Raw genomic sequence first — 16,580 nt, forward strand, 5'->3', positions numbered from 1 at the left:
CTGTGCTCCGCAACGGGAGAGGCCGCGATAATGAGAGGCCCGCGCACCGAGATGAAGAGTGGCCCCCGCTTGCCGCAACTAGAGAAAGCCCTTGCACAGAAACGAAGACCCAACACAGCCATAAATAAATAAATAAATAAAAATAAAGTCAGACAAGAGAAGTGTCTAAAAAAAAAAAAAAAAAAGGTCAGTGTAGTGGGTATTTACTGGCTGAGTCGCTGTACCATAGTTTAACTCTGTGTCTTTAAATGGGCACTTCCAAGCTGTGACAAAAACCCGTGTGAGATGTTGGCTAGCCCCAGGTGAGGCTTTCTGAGCTCCACATTTGCACTCTATCAGACACTTGGAGTCTCGGAAGGTGAACATTTGTCTGGAGCAAATGTCAAAGCAACGGGGATCAGAGATCCAAGAAACAAGTGATCCTCTAAGAAACAAGCCATTCCTCCAACAAGGAATGGCTGCTGATGGTGGATGAGGACGGCGAACGCAGGTTTTCAAGAAATATTTCCTCATTGTCAACCACGATTTTCTGCTGTTCCTATAAAGGAATTAACATTGGCCTCCTTTTCCTACCAATCTTGCTAACACTGCTGTAAGTGTAACGTAGCTTCCCTATTCCAAAGGTTTTGTATTATTTTACCAGGAGTTGTAACGTGGACGGCGCTTAAGCTGTTTTTCCCTAAAGGAAAAGGATTATAACCGAGAGCTTTTTAGTATCTCGATCGCAAAACGCTTACAGTTCAGAAGGAACGAGGAGTCGCCAAGGATTTCCCCGTGGAAACAGCTTCTGCCCTCCACGAACACTAGGAATGTGCTCCCGCCTTCCCGGTCGCAGCCAGGGAGGAGAGCTCGCGACTCGTTCCCACTCCCAACGCCTTGGGCTGGCGTGGCCATCCCTACATTTCCAGTTACTTAGCAACGTCCGGGTAAATGGAGACAATGCCCTGTGAATCTTTACGGGTATTAAACATTTCTCCTTTCACTGCCCCCCTTGGGGGTGGGGTGGGGTATACTGTGTATTCTTTGGTGATGGATGGCAACCGGCCGCGCCTAGCCGGGTTGGTCCACGGAGCTAACCGGCTGGCAAGGAAGAAGATGCCAGAGGCCGAGGTCCCCGAACCCCGCGAGGACCACGGCCCCAACACCCCAGCGTCCCCCATTTCCCCTCCTCCAGCCCCTGGGCGATGCGCGTCCCAGGCGGAGAGCTGGGACGGGCGGGGGTCGCGGAGCCAGGCACGGGGTCGCAGATGGGAGACTAGGGGCGCTGGGAGTGCGCGGAGCCCCGGTGCGGGAGCCCCGGTGACGCACCAGTGACGTCGACGGCGGCGGGCGGGATTTCCCGGCCCCTCCCGGGCGCCCGGCGAGACCCTGCTGCGGAGTGGGCGCGACCAGAGTGGACGCGAGAAGGCGGGGGTCGGCGACACGCACTCTGCACCCGCCGGACCCGACGCACGCCTGGAGCCCGGCACGGGGGGTGCAGAGCAAACAAAGTACTCGGCAGCTGGGTGACCGCACTCGCCAGCGGGGCACGGGCTCGCCCACCAGCACCGCGCGCTCGGCCTCACGTGGTCTTTCCCCTGCCCGGGCCTGGAGGCACGGGGCGGGGCGGGGCGGGGCGGGGCTGGTGACGCGACGCGTAGACCCCGGGGGCGGCGCGCGGCGCGAGGCGCGCGTTTCCACCGTGAGCCCGTCCGCGTCCAGGCGCGGGAGCCGAAGCGCCGAGCCGGAGCCGGAGCCGGAGCCCCCGCGAGCCTTTCGCCCGGATTGAGGGGCGATGCCATTCGGTCTGGCCACCCCCCGTGAGCACCGCTCCGGAGACAAAGCCCGCGCGTGAGCGGCGCCCTCGGCCCGGGTAAGTGCCGGCTGGGGCGTGTCGGTGGGGAACGAGAGGCACCGTCCTTGCTCCGGCGAGCTCGGGGCGAGCCAGAGACAAAAGGGAAACTCGGGCGGGACGGTCTCTGGAACTGGAGAGACGGTTCTGGTGCCTGCGTCTTCCTGCAGCTGTCAGCGGAAGCTCGCGAAACGAATACCTGTGATCATCTTGGCCGCCCGCGGCGAACCCGGCCTGCGCGGCGCCCGCACAGGTGGGCATCATCGGCGTCCCGGCGCCGGCGCGTGCGGGGGCTCCTCGAAGCCAGGACCCTCCGCCGAGCCCTTGGGAAACCCGAGTGCAGGTTTGGACAGACAGCTCGGAACGTCTGAGGGGTCTCCTGGGGGGTCGGGGTCGCCCGATCTCTCCGGCTCGAGGCGGGGGAGGCTTCTGGGGACTCCTTTTTCGTATGTAGGTCACGGCCGTTCGTTCTTGTCTCGGCAGGGGCGTCCCCCGTTGAGGAGCGCCGTAATGGGAGGGATGGAGTGGTTAGTTGGTCATTTTATTTGGAGAAATGCTTTGGGCCTGAAGAAGCCCTCTTGATTCCCCAGCACCCGGGACACCTGCCTCGGGAACAGTTCGGGCGGCGACAGTGGACGGAGGGGCGACGGTTTGTCCCTCCCTTATGGCGTCTGTCCCCGAGTCTGGTGCTGAAATGGGCTGCGCTCGCAGCGCGCGCACCCAACGGCATTGGGGGAGCTTTCGTTTAATTTTTAAAATTACCTTAGAAATAAAAACAAGAGGATGGGATGGGGCGGTCGACAGAGGTATGACTGGAGAAGACTTCTTAATTTAAAAACAAGGAGGACTTATTTCTGTGTATCTTGAGCTAGGGTGTTAGGAAATGCAGAAATGGTAAAGTTTGATCAAGTGATAAAGTGGATCCTGGACACGGGTTCTCCCACCCTCTTCCCAGCTCCCCACCGGCGCCTGTTTTCTTCTCTCTCTGCTGCCTCCCAGGACTGTAGAAGGCTGGCGCAGGGCCGGCTGGGCTGCGCTGGTGTTTCCCATTAAACCGTGTGAGTCTCATCATCTGCTCAGGAGTCCTCACTGTGGTGCTTCCTTCTCATGGTGCGACAGGAAAATTCAGTGGCAAATGCCTCAAAGAGGCAGGGAGGGGACCCGGGCCCTTTGGCTGGCTTCTTGATCCTTTGGGGAAATCCTTTTCCTGGTTTCTGCATGCTGGGGGGGGGGGGGGAAGGAGGCACCCGCCATCTGATCTGGCCCCGTTCCCTACTGTGGGAACAGCCGAGGTGATAAATGGAAAGCCTTTTTCAATCCTGAGAAACAAGACACGGTACACTGTAAACTGTGAATTATTTTTGAAGTGTGGGGTTGGCTGCATTATCAGTCGTGATGAGACATGGATATAGCCGGGGATAACTAGTAGGCATTAATGTAAGGTGTATTGTGATGCTTTGCTAGTTAATGAGTAGCCGCACCATGGGGTTATTAGGCTGAAATGACTATTTAGGACAATGGGCTTCCTGTTTTCTCCTCCGCCCACACATGGCTCCTATCCTTCAGCCTCCTTAACAGAAAATTGTTCAGAGGAAGCCTCTAGAAGATGTTTGGGCAGCTGAGAAAAGAAGCAGTGCAAAAGGGTCATTCCCAGTAGTGCAGTGATTGGCCGGGCAATCGCCTTTGCCGTTTCTCGTGCAAGTTGATGGTGGAGAAACGAGGAAAAAGCTTTTCCTGTATTCATCTTACAGTTTTTAAAGCCAAAATGACAGTCCCTGAAGCCCTCCAAATCTCAGTACGTTCTTCGAAATGGTGGAACATCAGGTGGGAACTGGACACTGTCCTCTTGTCCCCTGGTTCCCCGGGAAGCTAGTGCCTGGCAGCTGCCTCAGGAGGATGGGGCTGAGCTCACGGGTGATTGTGAATAATGTCGTCTCTCTCACACACGCACACACTGACTCACCACATAGCTACTCCTTACTGAGAAAAGCAGCCGAATGGCTGAGAAAAGACTGAAGTCTACTAGATGAATCCTTCTCATTTATTTATAGCCCATATCACTGTCACATTTTTCTTACCTTGTCTGATTTTTTGTTCTAGTTGAAGAAGGGAGAATGCCTAATAATGCAATGCATGTTAGTAGATTGACCTTTTTTCTTCATGGAATTTTGAAACAGTGTCTTTAAGATATTACCTGATTTGTTCTCAGAACACCTTTATGAGAATTTACTATCAATATTATCTAATCTTGCAGATTATTCCTGGTTTATTTGTTTGTTTTTTTCACTCTAGACATATTCAGGCTTCCAGAGGAGTATTATTCAGGTAGAGAAATTGTTCATCAGTTTTCTTAAGCCAGAAACTGAAATTTAACTTCTTTCATGCACCAAAAATACTACCAAAATATCCTTTCAACAGTAGCCAGCAAAGGAATTTTAATTGAAAATCAGAGAAGCTGAATGAGTGTCAGAAAAGAAAAACAGGGAGATCAATTATAGTATAGAAATTAACATAATACTACTGAAAGGTTTTAACTAGCTGGTTGAAGCCACATGAAGAATAAACCAAATATCTTTTAAAAAATGATGAGAAGTGAAAATATGCAAATGAAATTTCCATTTAGGGAAGGAAGTAGAGGCAAGAAGTACTGCTGGAAGAAGAAAAATTACTGCAGAGAAAACAATGGGTACTTAAAAAGAGCTCCATTCAACAAGCTAGCTGGAGCATTCCAAATCACTTTAATTGTCAAGGAGCTTTTGTTAGGTCAAATGGCAGCTGGTGTGCAATCAGTTTTTCTGGTGGAACTTGGCAAACAAAATGGCAGGTCCTGGGACTTCCCTGGTGACTCAGTGGTTAAGAATCCGCCTGCCAATGCAGGGACACGGGTTCGAGCCCTAGTCCGGGAAGATCCTACATGCCGTGGAGCAGCTAAGCCCGTGCGCCACAGCTACTGAGCCTGCGCTCTAGAGCCCGCGAGCCACAACTACTGAGTCCACGCGCCTAGAGACCGTGCTCCGCAACAAGAGAAGCCACCGCAGTGAGAAGCCTGCGCACCACAATGAAGAGTAGCCTCCGCTCACCGCAACTAGAGAAAGACCGCACGCAGCAACAAAGACCCAACGCAGCCAAAAATAAAGTGTAAATTAATTAATTAATTAATTTTTAAAAAAGTCAGGTCCTGTGCAGATGGGGGAGTGCGGGGTGTGTTGAGGATATGGTGCTTCTGGAAGGGGCCCTGGGTGTGGAGAAGCTAACTCTGTCCCTGAAGCCCTGAGGTTCCCAGGTATCTGCAAGTGAGTCACCAGTGGCCCAGCCTAGGAGGACCAGACAGCAGAGGGAGCAGCGGGGTGGAGGGAGGGCCAGGCTTCACCTGGATACCCCTCGTGGATGAGCCCATTTAATCCTCCCAGCGTACCTGGAAGCTTTCTCTTCAGCAAAACAAAAAAACCCAACAGTGTCCGTAGTGTCCTTTTTATCCAGGGGTATTCGGGCAGGGTACTTGGGGTGGGTGGTGACTTTTTTAACTAACCAAGGAAACGCACATACCAATGGGAGGCGAGCGATTGAGCTGCGTGGAAGAGACCCGCCCCCAGGGACTGCACATGTGCTCCCTTCCCAAAGAAGAAGATGTGTTCCTCTCACTTCTTAGAGTTCTCAAACCATTTCTCCCTGGGCAGCTGGGTTGACTCTCTCGTGGGACATCTGCTGTGAGGCTGAGGAAGTAGATGGAGGAGACAGAAGATAGAAGAAATGCTTTAAACATCCCTCTGGGGCCCAAGTCACCCTCTCTGCCCCGTCAAACGCATGCACGACGCGGAGCAATGGCCCTCCACCCAGTAACTGGCGCGAGCTGCGCTTTCTGCTTTTCTCATTCGTCCCTGTGCTTCCTCCTGGTGCTCCTGTGTAACTTGCCGCTCTGGGGCCTTCTCTGCCACCCCCTGCCCAAGGTCGCCACCAAAGGAAGAGGGGCAGGACGGTAGCAATAGGAAGAAGGAAAACATTTAAAATTGTTTCCAAAATTCTTATTAGAACACCTTTACAACTGCAGCAAAAGGGGTTACCGTGAAAAATACATGTGCCCCCACAGCCCCACCACCCGAATTCAACTGTAATTACTTCTTCTGGTGTTTTATCACACATATATGTAAAACTGAGAGATTTTCGCCAAAACAATACACGAGTATAAAGGTCCAAGTAGGAGAAACGGAATTAGAAAACAGGAAGGAAAGAGCAAGGGAATACTGACAGGGGGTAGAAAGAAGAGCAAGGTAAGGGATTGCTGAGGACAGTCTGTTACAAGTAGGTGATTTTCCACGATGGCCCCTCGGACTCTGTGGCTCAGCTTCTGGACGCTGTTGGAGAGGCAAGGACAGGGATGGCAGACGGTGGTGTCAGGACCCTCACATCCTGGAGGGATCCCCTTTTTATCTGTGGGACCCACTATCACAGTGGCCTCCACCTTCCCATCTTTCCTTACCTGTATGAGGGTCCAGGCATATCCAAGAATTGGAATCCTCCTCTGGCGTGTTTTTCCAGCCTAATTTGGGCAGGCATCTGTCCTGTTGCTCTGTAGTACCTGCTATGCATACCCTTTGTGGAAACTGTAGGAGAGGAAAAAAACTTCTCTATCTGCTTATGTTCTGTGCCGCCTGGGAATTAAACTGAGGACAGGCAAGAATAACAAGAGAAAAGAGCCAGATTAACAGGGGAAAAGGTTTATTATGCACGTGCACAGGACCTTCACAGGAAAGAAGAGCAAACCCAAAGAATCGGTTAGGCTTGAGAACATATGTACCATTTTAACAAAGGGACATGAGTTGTGGGAAAGTGACAAGACAAAGAAAAAGGGCTTTGAGCTTCCAGGGGTGGTAAATTTTGGGAAGGTAAGTATGTGGCGAAAACTAATGGCAGATAAGGGATATTTTATTTGTGTAGGTTTATTTGTGCAGGCCCATCTGGGTGGTGTCTTTCTCCAGTGATACTGGTGGTTTTTCTCCTCCTGGGTGATGGGAGGGGAAAACACCTTCACAAAGGGAAATTTATATCCTGCTTTTAGGTAGAAAGGGGGAGGCCAGAGATTTCCTCCTGTGTCTGCTGTTTTCTAATTGCCTTCAACTCAAAATAATCCTTATGCCAAGGTGGCATATTTTGGGGTGGTATATTCTGATCCCCTTCAGAATTTCCGGCAAAGTCGAGAGCCCAAAACTGGTGGCCTGCTAAACCAGTGTGAGTAATCCCTCTTTGCTTTTAGTCTCTGTTCCTCAATCTTGGGAAAAATCTGTTTTCTCTGTGCCCCAGTTGACTTCACTTACAACCCAGGGTCTCCAACTGGTCTGTAGATGCTTATTTAGCCCCTGACACCTGTGGGACCACACAGACAAGGGAGGGTTGCATCTTGGCTAAGGAGACAGATTACTTAAGTGTGTAAGTGTCTGTTTGGTGGTATATATGGGGGAAGCAGATGTTGCAGGGATGTAGAGACACAGTCAGGCTTCTCAAGTTTTAAGGGCTGTGTGGCCAGGAAGGGATGATGGAACTTGAGTGGAGATTTCCAAAGCGTTGAACCTCAAGGGAAGTAACACAGGGAAGCTGACGGTGATAGCAGTCACCAAATTCTTTCTGGAGCAAGGTGAGGCGTAGATACATAAATCAGCCTTCATCGGCATCCCGTATTCTCTTCTTCAGCTGAATTTTAACTAACAGGGACAGGGTCACCGGAGTCTTCTGCTGACTTAGATCTTTGGGTACCCGGGTGACCCCACTACCCCGTCCCTGTCTCTGAGTGGCTTTGCCTCATCTCCCTTGCAGGCGGGGTTTGGTGTTTCAGCTGCACTCGGTCGGTCTTGTAGAATCGTGTCTTCTTCTGGCTGTTTCCCACAGACCTTTCTGTGCTCCGTCCGTCCGTCCACATTGCAGCGAGTGTGACCACTGCCACCACTCTGCCATGTCTCCATGTCCTCAGAACTGCTAAGAGGAGGTTAGAGACAAGCACAGTGTGTCCTGCACGGGGCGGGGTGGGAGGGGACCAGCCCTGACACCCCCCGCCCACCACATACTCTAATGGGTCAAAGTCCTCTGAACTCCCCAGTTTCTCTCCAAACCCTCTCCTCGTGCTAGAATCTGTTTTAGTAAATAGCGTCTGAAATAAGTCGATCGTTGGCCTGGACCCAGGCGCGTTTTCTTTGTCATGGGATTTGTCACCACGGAGTTCTGCCAATCCTCACCGTGACCAGCCTTCCCAGGGTGGTCAGCCTTTCTCTGCTTTCCCTGTGTGTTCCTGCTGCAAACCACGTTCAGCAAGCTCAGGTCTGCAGCAGGCCCTGGAAAGCTGAGTCCCATTTTTGAATCCAGACAAACGAGAAAGGGCTCTCTAAGCAAGAGTGACCAGCCTGTGTGAAGGCTCAGAGTTAGGAAAGTGCAGTGAGGAGAGTGGAAGAGGCAGATGGGAGCCCGGTTAGGAAGGCGCATGAGTGGCATGTGGAAGAGTCTTTTGTAGGAGGAATGGGGATCCAGGGCAGGTGTTTAGCAGATGCAGGATTTAGCAGGTCCCAGCCTCGGCGCCCTGTGCCTGCTGCGCGGGGTGAGTCAGAGGAGCGAGCGGGAGGTGGAGGGCAGGGGGAGCTGGCAGGTGCCTCCAGGTGAGCAGAAATCTGCCTGGAGACAGAGCCAGAGCGGCGGGTACCCAGGTGAAGCCAGGGGGCGGGTGACACTGCCCACTTGTGGCGGGGGGGGGTCCGAGGGAAACCAAGTAGGGAGGCTTCAGAGAACAGATACGAAGTTTGGGGCAAAACAGAAATGATTCTGTAGAATGCATACTCTTTCTACTGCAAGTTCTCCTGTTCTGAAGTCCCTTAAGAGGGACCCCCTGCCTAGCAGTTCCTGAGGCTGCTCAGCCCGCCGGCCTCTGCGAAGCAACAGCAAACCGCCGCCACCCCGCTTCCCTGGATGGCTCATTCTCTCTGCGCGCAAGCAGTTGCAGCTCTGCTTCTGGTTTGTGATTCCTTTGTCCCCCTAACGTTACGCACTTGATCCGACGCTGCTCACACCATCTCTCGCCAGTCGCTGACGTCGGGGATTACGGTTTCTTAGCCTTCCGTGAGAACGTGTCTCTGTCCAAGGGTGAGTCTCTGTGTTCTGTTTTTCCCGAACCTCCTGGTCCCCCTCTACCCACCCCCAAGGTCTGGTGGCCCGAGGCAGGAGCTCTGGGCCCTGGCCCAGCTTCACAGTAACCATGGCAACTCACCTAAACCACCCACAGATTGGCCCAGGGCCCCAGGCTAGCTCGGGCTCCCTCTGGTTGTTAGGTGTGAGCTGTGAAACACGCCCCGTGGTGGGGTTTGCTCTCTTTCTTGGTGGGGTTTGCTCTCTTTCTTTCTTCCTTTTTTTTTTTTTTTTTTTTTTTTTTAACAGTCCTCACTCTATCCTGCTGTTTTTCCTCACTGCACCTTCTACGTGGGAGGGATACAGCAGTGGAAAAGGCAGGCAGTGGACGGGGAAACAAAAAAATCCCTGCCCTCGTATATGTCATAGTAGAGACATCACACCATAATAATAAGTCAGAAAATGGAAAGTAATTTAAGCAAATAAATAAGCATTTAACAGTATAATCAGTGCTTGGGAGAAAAATAAAACGAAGAAGGGAGATAGGGAATGCCAGGGAAGGGTGTTATGTATTTAAAATGGGCTGCTCATGGAAGGATTACTATGTTGATCCAAGATGCAGGTGAGGAGGTAAATGAACTTACCTGATCTGTGTGGTGCCAGTGAAAATGGAAGCAGCTGGAAACGTGGTAGACCCACAGGTTATTGATGCTCAGCGGCCTTCCTTGACGGAACAGGGCTTCGTTCCCCTCCTTGCACACTCCCACCGTACAAGGAAGCTGCATTTCCCAAAAGGAGCGTTTGGTAGTGTCGACTGAAAAAAAATGCACAACGTGAGAGTTGAGAATTATGTTTTATTCGATGGATTTACTGAGGGCTTAAGCCCAAGACACAGCCTCTCAGATCGCTCTGAGGAACTGCTCTGAAAAGGTCAGGGAGGACCAAGGCTCTACAGGAGTTTCTGCAACAAAAACCAGGTAGTTGGAACATCAAAAGATTACTGTGAATTAAAGAAAACCAGGCATCTCAACTTAATGAATTTAGCACTTTTCTTTGTGTGGGCAGATGCAAGAGTCTGGGCTTATTGAAATCATTCCTTTGATATGCGCCGTAACTCTCTAGGGTCAGTATCCTGCTTTTCTCCATCCTGAAACCCTTCAGGGTGCACAGCTGGGGGTGACTGCAGTGGCTGCTGGTTTGACGGTCGCAACATCCTTTGTTTACTGATACGGCAGGTGACGTTCTTCATCCCCAGGAGTATAGCTCGGGGCAGAGGCAGAGACTCTGAGCAAAATAACACACAGCACAGAGATGTCTCTCACTCCAGAACAGCCTGTTTGGTGGACACCCCACCCATCCAGGGACGACCAATAGGCCAAGCAGCTCCTGATGGACCACGCTCCAGGTAGAGCCTGGTACCGGGGAGTTTACCCATCCCAGGGCCCTCCAGAGGGTGCCCTGAGAGGCTGGATCAGAGACCTGCACGTCTTGAAGATCTGGGGGCTCGCTAGAGTAGAGAGACCACCCGCAGGTCCACTCTTCTGCGGGCCTGGATGGGTTAGGGGACACAGCTCTGTAAGAAGGGTTTCGTATGTTCTGGATGCGTGGCCTGCCTCGTTCACAGTAAGTTTGCTTAATGATGAGCTTCACTGGCTGTTCCTTCCATTTTAACACGCCTGTTTAGGGAACCATTTATTTGTAGCACAGTCTGTCTGTAAAATTCAGGGTAGATCCATCCGTGGTTTCCAAACCTGGCTGCGTAACAGAATTGCTTTGGGTAGTTTTCAGAAATACTGCTTTCTTGCCTCACGCCTGGACATTCTGATTCAGCAGGTCTGGGCTAGAGCCTGGGACTGTGTCTTGAGTTTTACAAACCACGGAACCAGGTGATTTCTGTGGGTCTTTCTTCCTTGTGTCTGATCACCCCCAACCTGCCCAAGCGTCGTGGAGCCCGTTTCCCATGCTGGTCCCTCCCGCCCACCTGCAGCCCTGAGACGTGACTCCCGGCAAACGCCACCCGGCTGCCACGCGTGCTGGAGCCCAGGTCTCCCTTCCAGGATGAACGCATGCATCTGTCGTCCCGGCATTTCATGCGAGAGCCTCCTCGATGGGGAAACCAGCTACTCTCCCTGAATAACTGCCCCTGCGCGGAGCACGATGACCTTGGGACACAGACATTCCCTCCACAGCTCCCCTCCCGCAGGGAGCAGCACCCCGTGGTCTGGAGCACCCCGCAGGTCGCACCCTTGTTTGCTGTGGAGTCAGGAGGGACCCTTGGTTGTTGATGAGACGTGTGAAGGCTGCTGCGTGCCATGTGCCAGGGGTCGGGACACAGAGGTGAGGAGAAGGCATCCCAGCTCTTGAGGAATTTACGATCTAGTGAGACAGGCGGATGATTATAACACCACAGGGAACTAAGAACAGGTCCCCCCGATCACAAATCTAGCCTGGGTCATGGAAGGCTTCCAGAAGGGTCTCAGGATTTGGCCAGGTGAAAGGGTTGGGGCAGAGCCAGTGAGTGGTGGAGGCTTTCCAGGCTGAGGGTTTCTGCTTGAGCAAATAATAGTAATAATAGTAGCAAACATTTATTGAGTGCTCACTATTATACATGGCAGACTCTAAGTGCCTTCTATTATACTACGTATTTGTTCCTTGATAACTGTTGTGTTAGGAAAAATAATCCCTCCCCCAAAGATGGCCACACTCAAATACCTAGAACCTATGAATCTGTTAGCTTAAGGGTAGAAGCGATTTTGCAGATATGAGTAAGAATCTTGAGGTGGGGGAATCAGCGTGGATTATTTGGTGGGCCCAATGTAATCACAAGTATCTTTTTAAGAGGAGGGTAGGAGTGTCTGAGAGATTGAAGGTGTCATGGTGCTGGCTTTGAAGGTAGAGGAAGGCCACAAGCAGGGAATGGAGGTGGCCTCTGGAAGCTGGAAAAGGCCAGGAAATGTTACCAAACTCAGTTCAGCTGCTCACCACTCAAAAACCAATAATCAAGAGGCAAGTGTTGGTGAAAAGGAAAGTTGTTTTAATCAGAAAAGCCAGCAATCTGGGGAGAAGGTGGACTCATGTCCGAGACCAACTCCACAAAGATTCTGCTCAGCATGACAATTCTTGAAAAGGGGAAACAATCTCAGTTAATCATTAAGGTGGGAGGTCAGATTCTTCGTCGTTTTTATTTTTTTTGGGTTTAATTTTATTTATATTTGGCTGTGTTGGGTCTTTGTTGCTGTGCGCGGGCTTTCTCTAGTTGCAGCGAGCGGGGGCTACTCTTCGTTGTGGTGCACGGGCTTCTCATTGCCGTGGCTTCTCGTTGCGGAGCACGGACTCTAGGCACACGGGCTTCAGTAGTTGCAGCACGTGGGCTCAGTAGTTATGGCTCACGGGCTCTAGAGCGCAGGCTCAGTAGTTGTGGCACACGGGCTTAGTTGCTCTGCAGCATGTGGGATCTTCCCGGACTAGGGCTCTAACCCGTGTCCCCTGCGTTGGCAGGCGGATTCTTATCCACTGCACCACCAGGGAAGTCCCCTCGTCATTTTTCCATTGCTGGCAGACTGCTGACTTCTCCTGATCTTCCTTTGGATGCTGTCTTGCCTGCCTGGTTCACCTGCACATTTGCTAAGGGGGAAGCTGGGGGTACAGAGTCAGTCATTCTTTAACTACTTAATTCTTCATTTTCATGCCTTTTAATCCAGGAAAGGAATCAACAGGTTAGGTAAGGCATTGTGTATGTTCAGTAGAGCAGAACTCAGGAGGCAGGTTAAATGTTACCGAGTGATCTCATTTCTATAAGGTTCCAGGGGAACAGAAATGGGCAAACAGGAAAGGGACAAAAGAGCTGCTTATAGGAACATTCTCCCCCAGAGCCTCCCCCAGCAGCCCTCCTGAGGATGTGGAGTTCCAAACTCCAGCACTATAAAATCATGAATTTGTGTTGCTTTAAGCCATGAGTTTGTGGAAATTCATTGCAGCAGCGATAGGAAACGAATACAGCCATTACTTTTGCCATCTTGCCACTGAAGAAACCAAGAGGTTAAGTAACCCGCCCAAAATTGCATAGCAAGTAAGAAGTAAATCCAGGATCCAAAATTCATCTGTCTGGCCTCAGGTCCTGCGGTTACTTGTTCGCTTTCATTTCTCTCCTGCCTGGCAGAGGTTAAAGAGCATCATGGCCCCTGGAGGTTGGCAGTAGATAGCTTTTCTCCGCTATCTGATGGTTTTTACACTCCTCCTTGGCTGAGTGGTTAAGGAGAGACTCGGGTTAAGCACAGCATCCTTATGCATTTAAAATTCTCCTATCTTCAAACATCTGTTCCTACCTCGTAATTCCTTTGTTCATTTATTCTGACTCGTTTTCTCTCTCATATAAAGCATCCCCTATCCCTCTATCTTTGACTGAAATAAGTGGTGAGAGGAATTTTAAGGCAGGGTTATAGGTTTTTGTTTTTTTTAATATTAAGCACAGTAAGCATTACTTGAAACCACAACTCCAGATACATCTGCTTCACTTATACTCCAGGTATTTTACAGGCTGTGCTTAGATTTCCAAAGGAGCAATAGCTAACATTTTGGAATTTACTAAAAGCATTCATATCCCCTGTCCACTTGATCTTTTCAGAAATGCTGGGGGGATGTTTATCCCCATTTTTCAGTGAGGAAACTAAGGCTCAGAGAAGTTCAATGTGGGGAATTCCCTGGCAGTCCAGTGGTTAGCACTTCGCACTTTCACTGCTGAGGGTGCAGGTTCAATACCTGGTCAGGGAACTAAGATCCCACAAGCTGTGCGGCGCAGCCAAACTAAAAAAAAAAAAAAAGTTCGGTGTGGCCGGGATGGAAGCTCTGGGCCTCCACACTTTCTCTACTGTGTTCTTTTGCCTCTTAAAGGAAAACAAATTGACCCAAAACATCCTTACAAGGAAATAGGATGCCAGATTCCAGGTCAGATGTGCCCCTTTCAAGTGTAGAAGTAAGATGCTGGGGTATCCACACCAACCCCTCTCGGTGTTTCTGGGGCCCCGCCCTGCTGGAGGGGATGCGTCAGATCCCTGGGCCTTTGTCATGAGAGTGTCACGTGGGGTAGTTTAGTTGAGACTCACTAGTATCTCAGGGCACAGGCGGGAGTCCTGATGAGGACCCACGGTGACATGCAGGTTGCTGCAGGCCTGGGCTCCCAGTGGGACGAGGACAAAGGCCTCAGGTCTGCTTCTCAGTGCTCACTGCTCTCCTTACACGTGGGCCCCCCAGGCCCCTCGGTGGTCCTGTCCTGCTCACCGCCCCTCTGCCAACACAGGGGTCCCAGGGACAAGTCAGTCCTGGCCTTTCTCTGTTCTCTTTCTAGGTGCCTTTGGGGGCCTCCCATAGATGAGAGACCCCTTCATACAAATCAAGAGTTTGGCACCCAAAACTTCTTCCTGAGGAGGGCTCTCAGAACTCACTTTGGAAGTGAAAAGCAGGATACCTCTGTCTTTCCCTTTCTGCTTTAACAATCCTGGTTCCCCTGGAGGCAACACGGATACCCCTGGCCGGCTGAGAAGGGCTAGGTACAGGGAAGCGTGGAGAAAAAGCACAGACCAGAGTGGCAGGATATCCTCTCTCTACACCGAAGTCTGCACTCACCTGTTCAGGGAAAGGAAGGGCCCTCAGTGTCCCCCAGATGGAGGTGAGAGAAAAGGTCCCTGGCTTGCTACCTGGGCTGTGTGGTGATGCCGGATGCTCAACCACTAACTGTCTGGTTAAAGGAAGTTAAGGAGGTTAGGTTACTTGCCCTCTGCCAGCCTTCAGCTTCCTCAAGGCGGTACCCAGAATTACTGCAAGAGGTCTCTGAATCCAGGTCTGCACCAGGAACCCTGTGTAGACTGAATGCAGGGTGCTGTGCTTTTGCATAAAGCTAATTTGCAAGTGTACATAGATGCCTCTGGGATCAATTAAGACAAAAATGAATTTAAGTGTACTGCTGAGTTCTTTAGATCATTTTATATCTTCTGAGTCAGTAGATATCAAAAGTACAGCCATAAGGGAAGCTGCATTTTTATTATTATTATTAGGGACCTTATGCTTGAAACCATTGGAACCATGGTCTGCGAAATCCCTTCCATTTCTAATACTCTGTGGTTTATGAACAATGTCATGTTATGGTAAATTCTCTGAATATACCAGAAATGTAGTTGCTGTCGACTTCTTCCACATTGCTCTCTGGCTTCAGAGCAGGAAGCCTCTGTAAGCAGCCGTACTCCTTCCACAGGGCATTGAGCGGAGACTTTCCAGGGGATGGGTCTTCCCTGTGTAGGTGTAGAGGGCCACTCTGAGACTGGCTGTTGGTCCCTCACCGTCCCTGGTAAAGTGGAGGCTAGTTAGTGGCCGGTGAGACTTAACTGTGCCATCATAGGACAGCTCCGTCCCCGGCAGCCCTCTCAGGTTTGGAGTCTCCTTCCACCCCCAGGTGATCCTCTTCTTGGACCAGAGCTTCATTTTATCTGCTTCTCAGACTTGGATACTGGTCTTTGCATCCTTCTCTATTTACTTACAGAGACTTTGGGTGTGAGCCAGACCACGTGTACCTTTTTTCTTGCATTTTATAGCCTTTTCTCATTCGACTTTTCCCATCTCAGGTGCCTCTTCACAACAGCTAGTTGACTGCTGGTTAAAAGGAGAAACAGCCAGAGCCAGCCTCCCTGGCACACTGTCTTGCTCAGAGATGGCTCAGAGCTTTCCCAGCATGGTCCAGCCGTATGGTACAGGAGGAGCTTTTTCTCCGTAGGGGTGCTGGCACAGGTCAGATCAGCCCAGCATCTCCTGTGGGCTGTGGCTTCTTTGGCTGCCAGAAGAGGTGGAATATATCCCTGCTTGCTTCCAGCCCCAGCTCCACCTATCACCACGGCCACCTCTCCTACTTAGGGACAATTCACCGTGAACAACTACTTTCCTGGGATCATCAGTGGGCTGTTGACACGTTAACGAAAACCTGGTGTCAGACTCTGCATCCTTTTTCTTGGAAAAAACCCAGATTATTTTTAGGCTTATTTAATGAGTCCTGTTTTGGTTTTTTTTGTTTGTTTTTTTCCTCCACTGCTGCTAACATATGTTCCTCCATGCATAGTTTACTTGAGCCACACAAATCTTTCTGTATGCAAAGTATGAATAATCACCTTGGAGAAATCCCGTTAATTCGCGTAACAAAGGATCAGCCATGTTAGTGGATAGCAGCCTTCAATGTCAGTTCTTCTTCTTCTAAAGACAACTGCCTTTGAGTCGTCATTTGGTCTTACAGATTCTTCTCCTCTAGAAGGAAAACTACATTACTGTGTTCTTCTTTCTTTCTTTTTTTCCAAGATCAAGCCATTAAGTTGTTAACCTAATCTCAAAAAAATCTAACTAGACAAGGTCTGATATTCTACGAATGTGCTGAGTTGTCCTATGGGTTTTGTTCCCACCTGAGGCATTTTACTTGATCCTCATCTTTTGGGGGTAAGAGTATCATCTTACAAAGGGAAAGACAAATGCAGAGAGACAGAAACTTGCTTGAAGTCATACAAGTCACAAATAGCAGGATGAGAATAGGATAGGCTACCCTTCCTGTCTGAAAAAACACTCTTTTTCTGATTGTTTAAGCTTCTTCTCCGGAATAAGCATCGGGAGCATTCTA

At 50.7% G+C, this 16,580-nt stretch overlaps 1 protein-coding gene across 3 annotated transcripts in view; it reads left to right on the top strand.

The window, feature by feature from the left end:
- Positions 1-1,369: 1,369 nt before the first annotated feature.
- GNG4 (G protein subunit gamma 4) overlaps positions 1,370-16,580 on the top strand; it is a 71,336-nt gene continuing 56,125 nt past the window's right edge. The window contains exons 1-2 of one of the 3 annotated variants that reach the window (XM_082407749.1): positions 1,370-1,852; positions 2,002-2,084. The gene's annotated coding sequence lies outside the window, so the exon portion shown is untranslated. Of the gene's footprint in view, positions 1,853-2,001; positions 2,085-8,751; positions 8,951-16,580 lie in introns of those variants that run through there. The other 2 variants (XM_082407748.1, XM_082407750.1) reach the window with 2 other exon arrangements.

Source organism: Balaenoptera borealis (assembly GCF_965194805.1).
Source record: "Balaenoptera borealis genome assembly, chromosome: 10".
Taxonomy (NCBI): domain Eukaryota; kingdom Metazoa; phylum Chordata; class Mammalia; order Artiodactyla; family Balaenopteridae; genus Balaenoptera; species Balaenoptera borealis.